This window comes from Dermacentor albipictus, chromosome 5 (genome assembly GCF_038994185.2).
Source record: "Dermacentor albipictus isolate Rhodes 1998 colony chromosome 5, USDA_Dalb.pri_finalv2, whole genome shotgun sequence".
Taxonomy (NCBI): Eukaryota; Metazoa; Arthropoda; class Arachnida; order Ixodida; family Ixodidae; genus Dermacentor; species Dermacentor albipictus.
The window spans coordinates 107,047,823-107,062,352 of record NC_091825.1 but is presented as its reverse complement, the minus strand read 5'-3'; the positions used below and the strand labels follow the sequence as shown (position 1 = coordinate 107,062,352).

The 14,530-nt window shown below is 47.1% G+C and overlaps 1 protein-coding gene across 2 annotated transcripts in view; it reads right to left on the bottom strand.

Annotated features, from left to right (window-relative positions):
• LOC135897149 (uncharacterized) overlaps positions 1–14,530 on the bottom strand; it is a 193,136-nt gene that overhangs the window by 12,228 nt on the left and 166,378 nt on the right. The window lies entirely within an intron of this gene.

Here is a 14,530-nt window from a genome sequence, read left to right as displayed (position 1 = left end):
CACCTAGATTTATCGCTACACGGCGTCAGCAGATGTCGCTCTGTCATTACGTCACGATAATTAATGTCAATGACACCAGGACGGCGCTTCGCGACCAATTTTAGTATTCAGTTAAAGTACCTTGTAGCTACGGATTTAACTACCTAAAAAGTTATTGCGTGTCCTTTTTTTTTTACTTGCGAAACTTGTGTGAAAAAGTTTGTACAGCTTGGAAAATATTTGCCAGTACTACTTTAAGATAAATAAAACAAGTTCAACGGAACGTGGAAACTTGAAATGACGAGGGGTAGTCAAAGAAGGAATGTTTCCTTAAGCGAACGTTTCGACGAGGCGAATTGCCTTGGTCAGTTGCTGCCCTGATGGGGACACGTCTTCTTGTCGAAATGTGGAAGCGTTGCCTTAAAGCAACATTCCTTGTTCGACTGCCCCTAATTAATATATGGAAAATAAGCACACAACTATGCCAGTGCGAAGAAAGTGCGCAAACACTCAGACCACTCGCAGTTCACATGCTGGCGGGGATAAAAAAGAAAGCTTTCGCAAAAGAAGGCACAAAAGGCGGCGTTCCACGCTTGTACAAGTTGTCCAAGGAGGTCACGCAGCGCAAGGAACAAGTCATAACGAAGTTTAAATGCTGCTTCGCTAGGAGGCAGCGAAACATACTTCTATCATTTACCTTGATAACGTTTATTCACTGTCCCTTTTGACGAAACTTGGTTTCAATATGCTTGGCGACCTTAACCATATAAATTAACCTTAAGCTTTACGTCGTACATCTACATTCCATTGGAACACAGGCGACGGGAGCTTTCTCAGTTCTACTTTTGGGCTAGTGGGTATGTGCTATGACGAATAAGCACGTATATGATTAAGAAGGCAGCAGTACAAAAACGTGGACGTGGACGACGCTCGACGCGTTATACAATCTATGGAAATGTGCTGATGACACGGGAATCTAAAATTATTTACGCTCAATGAGGAAGCGGATAAAGCAAGAAGAAAGCAGATAAAATATTCACAGTTTGGTTTAACGAATCGTTCATCTTCACATGTTGAATATTACACGAAAGGCTCGAGATGAGTCTCTGGCGACGCGCAATAATATCACGCGGGTATAGAAGAGACGTTGGCGCCAGCTACAACTGGAAAAAATAGTGTGCTGCATAAAAATGAAATATGAAATAACGAGTCCGCCCAGTATTCTTCTTTACTGAACAGCTCCGGGCTGTCCAGAGGGCTCACGAAAGGGTGGAGGCTCACGGGCTTCCCGTCCCAACGTGGGTGCGGCCCGCGACCCCTGCCGACCCCTAAACCAAGAGTGGGTGGGGAGGCGTTCCTCCGGGCTCAATAAAGTTAATTCCTCCTCCTCTGAAATGACGAGTAATTTCATGCAGCAAAATACTAACAGACATGCATTATCACTTTCATGGAGAACGTGAACACTTAATGTAAGGGAAACACAAGAAGCCCAGTTAAGCACGAATTGACCCAGAAAAGTACAAACACAACCAGCACAATAACTGCGCACGTAGCGGGAAATATGGGAAAACTGCAAAACCTATGTAGCAGGTATGAGTTTTCAGTCCAATAGTTCGTAAGTAATCACGAATGTCCTGAAGACGGCAGCGAGACAAAGTAACATCCCTGCAACATGTGCACGTTCGGCAGCCGTGTAGCCATGTTGATATAAGTCAGTACGAATGGACTACTGCCGAGTACATTATAAGACCACTGAGTTGAAAGACCAGCTACTTGATGGACTTTGGTGGGCGGGCATTGAAATATTCAGGATCACTGACACATCGTTGCAGGGGAACAAAGCCGGATATTTGCGAAAACGAGAGGAGGCACAAAGAAGACGCACAATCAGCGCTGTGTGCGCTGTTGAGGTTAAATTCTTGCTGACTTGTCGAAATACAATGTCATTAAACAAGCGTGCACAGAACGGTACGCTTGTGCTTAAAAAAAAAAAAGTTATTCCACCTATTTTTACATTGCTGCCACCGACTGTGAGAGTACTTCGGTTTGTGGTCGCTATATGTTGACGTGATAGTCATATATAATAATGGAAATAGCATTTATCACTATAAGCACGCGCCGATCAGCAGGCGGGGAGCCAGGTAAGTTTATGCTAATGCCTCGGCTCGCACATCTGCGGACTCGACCTTTTCAACACTGCAGTCGTGAAAGGAGCCAGGAATTCTGCAGAAACCCGACACAGAACGTACATACTGTCTTCACAAGAACTTCTCCCATGCATCATCCATCAGATACATTATAACTACTGAAACAACAAAAAGAAAGTACAATTGGTGCTAAGCGTAGAGATTTAATCAGGCTACTGCAAAGAAACGCTTCGGGTCTGCTCGCTTGAACGCGCAAGCTGCCAAATTCGAGAGGTATAGCGCGGCCACCTTCCGATATCCTCGTATTCGAAGGGGATTTCAGTTGTTTGCATCATCAAAAGAAATGCGCTCGTGAGCCCACACGATTCTAAACTTGGCCACGCTCAGTGATGCCCTGGAATAGGGGCGCCAACCATGCAGGCCGGAGATCTTCATCAACCAATAGAAGGTCAAGACATCCGGCCCGACCACTGAATTACTCTTTCTAGAGTAATAAAGTTTACTTCCTCCTCCTCCACGCAACGCTTAACTTAACTTAGTGCGGTCATCATCATCATCATCATCAGCCTGGTTACGCCCACTGCAGGGCAAAGGCCTCTCCCATATTTCTCCAACAACCCCGGTTATGTACTAATTGTGGCCACGCCGTCCCTGCAAACTTCTTAATCTCATCCGCCCACCTAACTTTCTGCCGCCCCCTGCTACGCTTCCCTTCCCTTGGATCCAGTCCGTAACCCTTAGTGACCATCGGTTATCTTCCCTCCTCATTACATGTCCTGCCCATGCCCATTTCTTTTTCTTGATTTCAACTAAGATGTCATTAACGCGCGTTTGTTCCCTGACCCAATCTGCCCTTTTCTTATCCCTTAACGTTACACCTATCATTCTTCTTTCCATAGCTCGTTGCGTCGTCCTCAATTTGAGTAGAACTCTTTTCGTAAGCCTCCAGGTTTCTGCCCCGTAGGTGAGTACTGGTAAGACACAGCTATTATATACTTTCCTCTTGAGGGATAATGGCCACCTGCTGTTCATGATCTGAGAATGCCTGCCAAACGCACCCCAGCCCATTCTTATTCTCCTGATTATTTCCGTCTCATTATCCGGATCCGCCGTCACTACCTGCCCCAAGTAGGTGTATTCCCTTACGACTTCTAGTGCCTCGCTGCCTATTGTAAATTGCTGTTCTCTTCCGAGACTGTTAAACATTACTTTAGTTTTCTGCAGATTCATTTTTAGACCCACTCTTCTGCTTTGCCTCTCCAGGTCAGTGAGCATGCATTGCAATTGGTCCCCTGAGTTACTAAGCAAGGCAATATCATCAGCGAATCGCAAGTTACTTAGGTACTCTCCATTAACGTTTATCCCCAATTCTTCCCAATCCAGGTCTCTGAATACCTCCTGTAAACATGCTGTGAATAACATTGGAGCGATCGTGTTTCCCTGCCTGACGCCTTTCTTTATTGGGATTTTGTTGCTTGCTTTATGGAGGACTACGGTGGCTGTGGAGCCGCTATAGATATCTTTCAGTATTTTTACATACGTTTCGTCTACACCCTGATTCCGTAATGCCTCCATGACTGCTGAGGTTTCGACAGAATCAAACGCTTTCTCGTAATCAATGAAAGCTATATATAAGGGTTGGTTATATTCCGCACATTTCTCTATCACCTGATTGATAGTGTGAATATGATCTATTGTTGAGTAGCCTTTACGGAATCCTGCCTGGTCCTTTGCTTGACAGAAGTTTAAGGTGTTCCTGATTCTATTTGCGATTACCTTAGTAAATAGTTTGTAGCCAGCGGACAGTAAGCTGATCGGTCTATAATTTTTCAAGTCTTTGGCGTCTCCTTTCTTATGAATTAGGATTATGTTAGCGTTTTTCCAAGATTCCGGTACGCTCGAGATCATGAGGCATTGCGTATACAGGGTGGCCAGTTTCTCTAGAACAATCTGTCCACCATCCTTCAACAAATCTGCTGTTACCTGATCCTCCCCAGCTGCCTTCCCCCTTTGCATATCTCCCAAGGCTTTCTTTACTTCTTCCGGCGTTACCTTTGGGATTTCGAATTCCTCTAGACTATTTTCCCTTCCATTATCGTCGTGGGTGCTACTGGTACTGTAGCAATCTCTATAGAAATCCTCAGCCACTTGAACTATCTCATCCATATTAGTAATGATATTGCCGGCTTTGTCTCTTAACGCATACATCTGATTCTTGCTGATTCCTAGTTTCTTCTTCACTGTTTTTAGGCTTCCTCCGTTCCTGAGAGCATGTTCAATTCTATCCATATTATACTTCCTTATGTCAGCTGTCTTACGCTTGTTGATTAACTTCGAAAGTTCTGCCAGTTCTATTCTAGCTGTAGGGTTACAGCCTTTCATACATTGGCGTTTCTTGATCAGATCTTTCGTCTCCTGCGATAGTTTGCTGGTATCCTGCCTAATGGAGTTACCACCGACTTCCATTGCACACTCCTTAATGATGCCCACAAGATTGTCGTTCATTGTTTCAACACTAAGGTCCTCTTCCTGAGTTAAAGCTGAATACCTGTTCTGTAGCTTGATCTGGAATTCTTCTATTTTCCCTCTTACCACTAACTCATTAATCGGCTTCTTATGTACTAGTTTCTTCCGTTCCCTCCTCAGGTCTAGGCTAATTCTAGGCTTAGTGCGGTATATATATATATGTCCAAGGAAGACAATAGTAAACGTAAGACAATTTAGCCGCAGCAAACATTAGCGAAGAGAAGCTTATTTCGCAAAATGTTCAAACTGGGGAATCATGAGACATAACGTGCCTCGGTCAGCTTCAACGTGATCCAGGCGCAGTAAATGTTGATTGACTGACGCCCAAAGGCAACAGTGTGCGTTCGACAGAAGCCGCAATGCCGTAAGGATTAATCTGGCCCGAAGCTAATACAAGATTTCCACTCCGAAACGCCCTGCGCGCTCGAAGCAATAACTCGCGACGCCGACTGAGTAATCTGCTGCGCCAACGCGCGCGGTATAGTTTCCGAACCGAAACCACATTGTTTGCGCCACGAGTGTGCCAAGGAAAGCCTTACAGGGAACACGAATCGCACTGGACGGGTGCTACCGTTATTGCGGTATTGCGAATTTTCCATGATGGTGATCATTAACGCCGCCACGCGATAACCACAAGCCACTCGATCCTCTAGCACGGGCGCGCTCGCGGAACAGGAGCGGGTGCTGCCATAATTGGTGCGTGCAAGAGCTGAAAGTTTTCATTGGGAGGTCGTTCCATTGCCTGCATTTATAGTAGTGGGCCACGCGCGAAGGCGCTTAGTTTTGCTCTTGCTGCGGTCCAGCGAGAGAGTGTACATGGTGTAGCGTTCCAGCGTAGCCTGGGGCAATTTCAGTGCAGCCCTGATCACGGCCGATAAGAGGCGTCGGCGGAACTTATGAAGCTCGGTCACGCTTTATTTCCTGCGGCCTGCCTGCCCATCTAGCAGACTCGGTTAGCGCTAATTGAAGGACAGATATTTGGCTCTTCGACAGGCAACGCCTCCAGCTATACTTTGCCTGGTTGGTGTGTTTTTTTTCTCTTTTGTCCTCTTTTTGAACCTCTTGTGACCTGGTTTGATTTTGCTCGGAGAAAAAAAATATGTAAATTGTACTTAAATGCGTTTGTATGCGTCGTTAGGACGTGCACCATTAGTTCCGCACCAACCAGGTTTGAAGTTAGTTGGCGTGTTGTAAACTGGAACAGTCTTTTAGTGCAGACGAATAGTTTACATCATCGTATCAAGCCCTATGTCAGTTTGTGAAAGACTGTTGGCAGATATTGCATTCCGTGACACGCGCAACTTGTGCAGCTAGAATGGCAAACGCACCATGGAAACAAGTTTCTCTTAATGCGTAACTTTGTTAGAGACTTCATGTGTACAGCTTCGTTTTCCAAACAAATGATGACGCCCTCACACAGTATCGTTCTAGGACAACTGCACGTGATATCAGAATCCAGTTTCATCTTTCTCAAACTTCTCGTCCCGATTTACTGACTAAGAAAACCAGACAAGAAATGCACCTTCGATGAGAGGAGTCATGTGGCGCGTATTCACGAAGCTCACCGGACGCGAGTGTCATACAACCGCAACTTCGTCTACGTAATTATATTCTTACCCGCCTCGTCCGCGAAAATTCGAAAGCTCAAATTTAGGCTGAAGCTTCTGCGGGCAGTTTATTTATACATAATACTTGAGACAGAGTCAAATTCTTGCGTACACTTAAATGCACAGGGAGAACTGTTGAAGAGATTCACACGTTTGAACTTTCCCCCGTCTAGAACGCATAAAATAACGGCAACTCGGCTGCACTGAAACTAACAGCTCAAATTTCAATCGAAGATCACACACTGAAGCGGCATCCGTGAACCATAGTCAGCACACTGTCTCGCATCAGATTTCGAAAGGAGCGCCTATATTGGGCGAACAAATGTGAGAAAGAAAGGCGACGGATCCACATTTTGGCGAAGGATCGATTAGGAACCGCCGTTTGGGCCAAGTAACCCAGGATGAAGACCTCTTTTACACCTAGTCGCCGTTTATATGGCTGCAGTTGTGGCCTTCGCACTGCGCACTGTATCAGTCGCGTACAGTCTTCGGAAAGCATCCTCCAGCTTCTCTACCTCGTCTCTGCGCCGGAAGCAAGGATTATAAAGCGAACGAAAAATGCACCTCGCCATCTTGATCGCGCTGCGGCGGGAAACGCGTCTGCGTCACCGCGTCGCCCAAGACGGGCTTTGCGAGGCAATGACACCGGAAGTCTGCGCCCACAAGCCAATGCCGCGAGCATTAGTGAATATATAGTATGCGGCTGCCCGCCAAGCGCGCTTCGCAATGGCCCATTGTTCGAAATGGCTGAATTTAACTCTGGCGACAGACCTGCATGCGCGGTGCTTTATACTTGGCGCCATATGCATAAGACGGCGGTGCCCGAGGTGGCGAACGCGCGAGATGGCGCCCACGCCAGGTGAATACGAGTATCCAGTCGCTCATTTGTAGCCAATGGAAGTCGATAGCCAGGTGGTGTGTTTCGTAGGTCGTGCGTTTCTTTCTCCAAGGCATCATGGAAGTTTTAAGCTCCCAAGGAACGTGTGCGCAGTGAAAGTTAGGAAAGCGAGAAAGAATGTATTAAATTTTTACGATAATGTGTCCGAAAAGTGGGAGCGAGAGAGGCGATAAAAGGAAAGCCAAGGTGGTCAGCAAATAAACGCTTGCCTGTGGGCGAGAGGGAGGGGCAGGGGAGGGAATAAGCACCGGCGAAAACTTTCGGTCCGAGTTTGCGCGCAAAGTTTCGTCGTGCGCCGGACGTCAGCCTGGGTGGCCGTCTTAATCCATCCTGGTGTGAACAGCGCAAAACGTACACGGGACAGGAGACGAGAAGACGACACCACAAGCGCTGTTGCTAACAAGCCCAACCTGCTATTCCGGCTTAATCCAGTCATCCAGACAATGGACGCTGGGCCTGCTGTTCTTCTCAACTCCGGGCTAGTATATGCGTCATCATCTTGTCTCCGTAATCACAATTCCTTTTTTTAAATCCTTTCTTCATTCTGGAGTTATACGTGCCAATACTACGATATGATTATGAGGCACGCCATACAGTGGGGGACTGCGTATTAATTTCTGCCAGTTGAGGTTCTTTAACGTGCACCCAACGCATGATACACGGACGCTCTTTTTTTTTTTCCCCGTTTCGCCTCCGTCGAAATCCGGCAGCCGCAGCTGGGATTCTATGCCGCGCGCTCGGGCGTACACTGTAAAATAGTTTACACCCTTAAAAGCGAAAAAGGATGTAAATGTGTCTATAACTCACATGCTTAGGGTGTCACTTACATAAATAACTCCCTAAGGGTGTGAGTTATAGACATATTTACACCCTTTTCCACGTTTAAGGGTGTAAATTTTTTTTACAGCGTAGCAGCGCCACGGCGGCCGGATAAAACACTGTGTGTGACGCACAGTGTGCATTTATCCAGCGGCCGTGGCAGCGCAACTTCAAAGCCACTACGCCACCGCGGCGGGTCACGTGTTCTCGGTGTGCGTCTTGTTAGAACTGTGCAACGCAACTTTGCCTATACTGTCATAATTAACAAGATGTGAGAATCCAATTCGTTAGCGTGAAATAAAAGCGTAGAGAGCGCAAAATGGAAGGAAAGATAGGAGTACATTAGAAAGTATATAGGCGATTAAAGCTAGAATGTGGTTATGATATATATAAATATGGTATATATAGAAATGACTTGTGCGCGCTTTCTGCATATATAATGCTTATCATTTGGTGTTATGGTTCATTTGGTTATATAATGCAGTAGTTTCCATCTTATATGTATTATTTAACAAATATTTGTGCTGTTAGTTTTGTTAGCATGTATTATCTACTTCTGCTAAAATGTCCGCTGCTGGGTACTGGGAGGCGGTGCCAGTCAAGCTACATGTATGTAGCTTTTTTTCCCACTTTCCAAACCACATTTCATGTGCAATTTTCTTTTTTACTTTGTGTGTGGTAAACAATAATATATATATATATATAGTTCAAGTTTCCAAGTTCATTTCTGCCACCTGTGGTTCTTTAACGCGAACTCGAAAGTTCGGCACACGTGCATTTTCAGATTCCACCATTACTGAAATGCGACTGCCACAGTCGGGTATTGAGCCTGTGACCTTGTGCTCATCAGCAGAACGTCAGATCCAATGAGCTTCCGCGATACGTAAAAGAAAGGGAGAAAGAGAAAAAGTACGTGCAATGCCACTGACCAAATGTGGCGCTGATATACGCGTTGATCTGTGACGTAATAGAAGGCGAAAGAATGTGAAGCATGAACAAGGCAGGAAAGGGGACTGTCAGATTACACAGTGGCAAATGCGAAGCAAACTAGGCTAACAACGGTACTGATCCGTTGACCTCTGCACGCGCAGATTGTTTTCAGACACCTTAGAGACCGCTATGACCTATTCGTATAGTCCGTCAATTCCTGTACATAATTTAGTGTTATTCTGCGGACAACAGCCTATTTATGGTGCAACTTCATAGGCTATTGGCTCGTGCAAAACAAAAGCCGCAATACTCAATGCGCTCATCGGAGTCGATGGCAGATATATGGCGTCAAGCCGCCTCGTGTTGATTTGAGGGGACCATTCCGATACCAACAATTAAGGCTCACTCACACTAAGCCAACACGACGCAGAATTAGGTCTGCCGACTGTGGGCGACAGCGTGTTTTCCTTCGTGTCGGCGCCTCTGTCACACTGTACCGACGCCGACAATCTGCCCGCGGTCGGCTGAGAGCTCGGCGTCGGTACAGTGCTACAGAGGCGCCGACACAAAAGAAAAAACGATGTCGCCCACAGTCGGCAGACCTAATTCTGTGTCGTGTTGGCTTAGTGTGAGTGAGCCTTTACTATCTTACTGTCACAGCCGTGCTGTGTGGTAGGCAAAGGCGTCTTTATCGGCGATAAAAAAAAATTATGGGGTTTTACGTGCCAAAACCACTTTCTGATTATGAGGTACGCCGTAGTGGAGGACTCCGGAAATTTAGACCACCTGGGGTTCTTTAACGTGCGCCTAAATCTAAGCACACGGGTGTTTTCGCATTTCGCCCCCATCGATATGCGGCCGCCGTGGCCGGGATTCGATCCCGCGACCTCGTGCTCAGCAGCCCAACACCATAGCCACTGAGCAACCACGGCGGGTTTTATCGGCGATACAGCTGTGAACGAATGTCTTAAGAGCTACGGACTCGGTCCAACATCCGGCAGCCGGTCGCGCGAATGATTGCTATGGCGTCCGGCGTGCCAATATACGTCACCAATGAGCCACGTGACCATGGGCCTCCGGCAGCCAATCGGGTGCGCAGTCCTATACAGGAGAGAAGCTGTAATACGGAGCACGAAGACACTACGTTTGTGTACCGAGACACTTGCTACTCCCTTTCTCGATCTTGTGCGCGGCGCTACGAGAGCTGCGCCGCACGAAAGTTCTTTGATTAACGACGTGGCGATGCTTATGACTGCGCTTTCATTTGTTGCGTTTTTCCTGAATCCTCCTTCGCTATCTGCTCAGTCGCACGACAACCGACCGAGGTCGTGCTTGCATGGTCGAGATATATATCTGAGTACGCCTGCTGTGCTCGCTGCCACACGTCAAGGTCGCGCTCGTGTGAGCGACTGTCTTCCAAGGAGCAGGCAAGAAAAGCAGTTTCTCCAAAACCAACGCGATTCTCCGTTCACGAACAATAAGCGGCACCTTACCCTGCAGTTGAGCGAATGTGTCTCACGCATTAAAACTTATTTCCGATCTAACGCGATGTCATGCGCTGCCGTGTTCGGACGCCGTTTGTGTCAGACTTCTTTCACGCTAACATAAATGGACTCATCTTACCCCTCGCAGCCTTTTACGTCATTTATATTAGTCATCGTGATCAAGTGCTTCTTCGACCCCTTAAACACATTCGTCATTATCATCATTCTTACCACTAGCACGACCACTGGAATCATCATCCGAACGTCTTCATTCTAACAACAGTCTTTGTAGTTTTGATAGAAAGTTTTGAATGCTACTTTACACTAGTACGTTGCTCCCAATAACTTTTGATAACAGGATGATGAAAAAAGTGCGAGCCTCTTGATGGGAGCTATAGCGAATAATAAACAAGTAAGCAGTGAACGCAAAATTGATTTGTAGATCAAGATGAGAACAATACGAGGTATCTAAATCGTGTTCACTGGCTTTATCAGCGGTTGTAGTTAATATGCACAACGTGCATATTAACTACAACCGCTGCTATGCTACTATGCCGGAGCGTACACGATAGGCACGCCACAACGAGGCGTGCCATTTTATACCGCGCCATGCACAATGCTACCTTGCCAATACCATACGCCTATACTGCAACCATATTCACTTACGCACAATCAAATCCCGCAGAGCCTCAACACGCTATACACTACCGACCTAGCCGTAGGCTTGATTTGTTAGGACTACAGATGGGAATGAGGTTAAGATAACACGCAGCCGTCATTCCATGAACGCACAATCGCTACAATCGTCAACTGCTTATTTGCACGTTCTGCACGGATACACGACCTCTGAACGGCCAAACAGAACAAAATTTATATTTCAAGGAAAAATAATATCGTTTTTTTTTTTGTCAGCACGAAGAAAGGCTCGAGCTATGCCATTAATCTTACCCTTCTCTCATTAATATGCTCACAGAGGCAAACCTTCAATCTGAAGCTTTTTTTTAAATATAAAGATAGAAGAGGGGGGCACGAGCGGAATAAATGGAGCTAGCGGGCACCACATTTTTTTTTTTTTTAGCAGCCGGTAAGCGGCAAGATCTAGGTTAGGCTTAAATGCATCTCCTCGTGGTTACGCCGAGTGTGGGCCTGAAATCGTGATTCTGCTCATGGCTCTTTCAGGCGGGCCTCGCGCGAACTTTCGAGACAGAGGATCCAGAGACGACGTGGCATCTGTGGAACGTATATGCGGAGCGGTGGCCTCGCTTGTAGACACATAAGAAAGCCGGCCAGCGGTTAGCCCAGTTTCCCCGCTTCACCGAGTCGGTAAGTGCATGCGTCTAGAGAAGGGGGGGAGGTGGGATGGGGGGGGGGGGGGCATCTCTCTAGAAGAAAAATATTGATGCAAAGACGGCGAACCATCGCGAAGCATCGCGCGAGTGCAAGCGCATTCAATTCGGTTATCTAGATTTCGTGTGGCCTCCGCCAGACCTGACACGTTGTTTTATCGCCCCCTTCTTGCCTTGTCGGTATTTCTTAATTTCTTATTCTTCTAACGACTCCCTATTCTCTTAGCTCTGCCTTTGACGCCATTCTGTGTACGCTTCACCGAGGGCGGCGGAAGCGTCTGTCGCGGTACCGAAGACCGTTGTTGCTGCGGGTTAACTCCCCGCGCGCGCGCGCACAGCGGGTGGTGTGAGGCCAATATTTCAAGATCCGCGGGCTCGATAACGTCGCGCTGTGCGCCGCGATGTGAGGCAAGGGCGGTTGTAGTGAAGACGTCGAATGCGTATACGCCAGTTGACAGGTGCAGCCGCCTATCGGCGCGGGATGTGCTGCGCCGGCAAGTCTGCGGGGGACACGAGCGAGTCGAAACGGTTTTCAACAGCGCAGCCGAATACGGTGGTGGTATAGTCCTTTCAGGCAATAACGAAACCTGCGATACACAGGTAGCAGCAGCAGCAGCGTCGAGTCCTTATCATTGCTCATAACGAGAGGCTCATAGATCGGAAAGATGGGAGGTGCTACGGGCATCCACACCAAGGTGATGTGTGCTAGCTCGATAGCTCTACAGTATATCGCGCTCCAGGAAGCGGTGTGCTGATTCAACGTATGGCTTGGTGCTATATCATCAATAGATGAGAAAATTTGAAGCAGGGAACAACAATGATTTGTTGTATACACGCAGTCGTACAAGAGAAAGAGAGAAAGAGCTGTATTTTATTTTCGAACATCAATTCCGTTGCACGAACAAAAAGAAACGACGGACGTGGAGATTAAATTTACTGCATTAGCAGCTACTGCACTTTTCCGAGATGGTTCAGATGGGAGCTAAACCATCTTAGAATTATCATGCACACGTAAAGCCCAACGACAAGTCTGCACTGCTTTGACTTGAAGTGTTCTTTTTTTGTGTGTGTGTTTTAGCTTTGCGACTTCTTAATTAATAAGTTCTGGCGCAGTGATCTTGGCGCTGCGCTACTAAGCCCGAAGACGGGGGATCCAATTCCGGTCGCAGTGGTCGAATTTCAATGGGGGCGCAATATAAGAAAACCCGTGTACTGTGCGTTGCATGGGTGCACGTTAAAGAACGCCAAGTGGTAAAAAATTAACCCGGAGTCCCCTATCACGGTGTGCCTCATAATAATATCGTGGTTATGGCACGCTATACAAGAAGATAAAAAAAGGATTAATCACTGGCTTAGAACTTTAGTGCCTAAATGAAGCAATGCTCGCACATATCACCGCTATCTATACGAAAATGACCTAAAAGTGAGTTCTGGGCCAATAATCATACCGAAGCCAATTTTTACAGTGGTCGCTTTGTCACCGGGGATAAGAGGAACGGGTTAAGACGCCGTTCATCACCGCTCTGAGGGGCTCTCAACGCGGCGGCGACCGTAGCGATATGAGAGCTTGAAAATTAGCGTGGACCATTCGATTTCAGGCGCACTCTACATTCAAGGAGAATACGACGTTCCCATTAGTGAATATGTACCTTCACCTAACAGGTTTTCGCAAGATTCACTTCAAGTAAGCGACGGTTACACAACTTAACTACGTATTGCATTTATCTTTTTGTTCAGTCTTCCCCATCTGTCTGCTACAACTATTTCGTCTTTGTTCTAGAGATGGCGCTTGGCAACAATCGTAGCGACGCCTAGACATGCTTATCCTAATCACCAGATCAACCCAATGCCTCCATCAATTTAGTCCTGAATTACCGTGACACAAAACGGCGGAAACGTGTTATGAACCAAAAGCCCGTAGTAACAAATCTGTAACGTATACGTTGCCGCACTTAGTTCCGCGGTTCCACCCAACACAAACGAGCACTTAAACAATTATCTCAGGAATTTAGGTAGACGAGTTAACATACTTCCTTACCATTCGCATACATTTAAAGAAAAAGAAAAAGAAAGGCAACCGGTAGGCTTCGCAAGCCGATCTGAACGTTATAACTCCAAGGCATCAGCATTCAGGCTACGCGAGTGAGCGAGCGAGCTCCACAGTTCTCTAATAACTAGCCCCGGAATCGAGGTAAACAATTTAAAGTCCGCGCTCACGGCACACAGTGTTTACTCTCTCTCTCTTTCTCTCTCTGAGGAGCATGCGTAAGTGCAGACGGCTGATCAAAAAAGAAAGAAAGAAAGAAAGAAAGAAAGAAAGAAAGAAAGAAAGAAAGAAAACAGGAGCGAGCTGCCCACGGGCTATGCGGCGTTTATCTCTGCAGCCGCGCTGGCCTCAACGGTCTGGCATTCACCGGTTGACCGCCAGTAATCACGAAAAACGGGAGGAAACAAGAAGAGAGAGAGAGAGAGAGAGAGAAAAGCCTTGAAAGGCCGCGTGCGCCCGAGCGCGCGCCAACGCGAGACGCAATTAAAAAGGGAGTCGCGCGCGCACCGCAGACACGCCTTCGGCGCGAGCAATGCCAGTCGATCGTTTCTCGCGCGCATATGGCGTAGGTCGACGGCAAAGAACAGAACGAAAAAAAAAATCTTAGACAGAGAAAGCCCCCCGAAGCACTGTGCCACGACACGTATTTACACGCTCTGGGGGCAAGAAGGCGTCGCCCATGGCCTGGAGTGCTATATACCCTGAGCGTACACGCAGCCGCAGCAAAGGCACAAAACCGAAACTAAA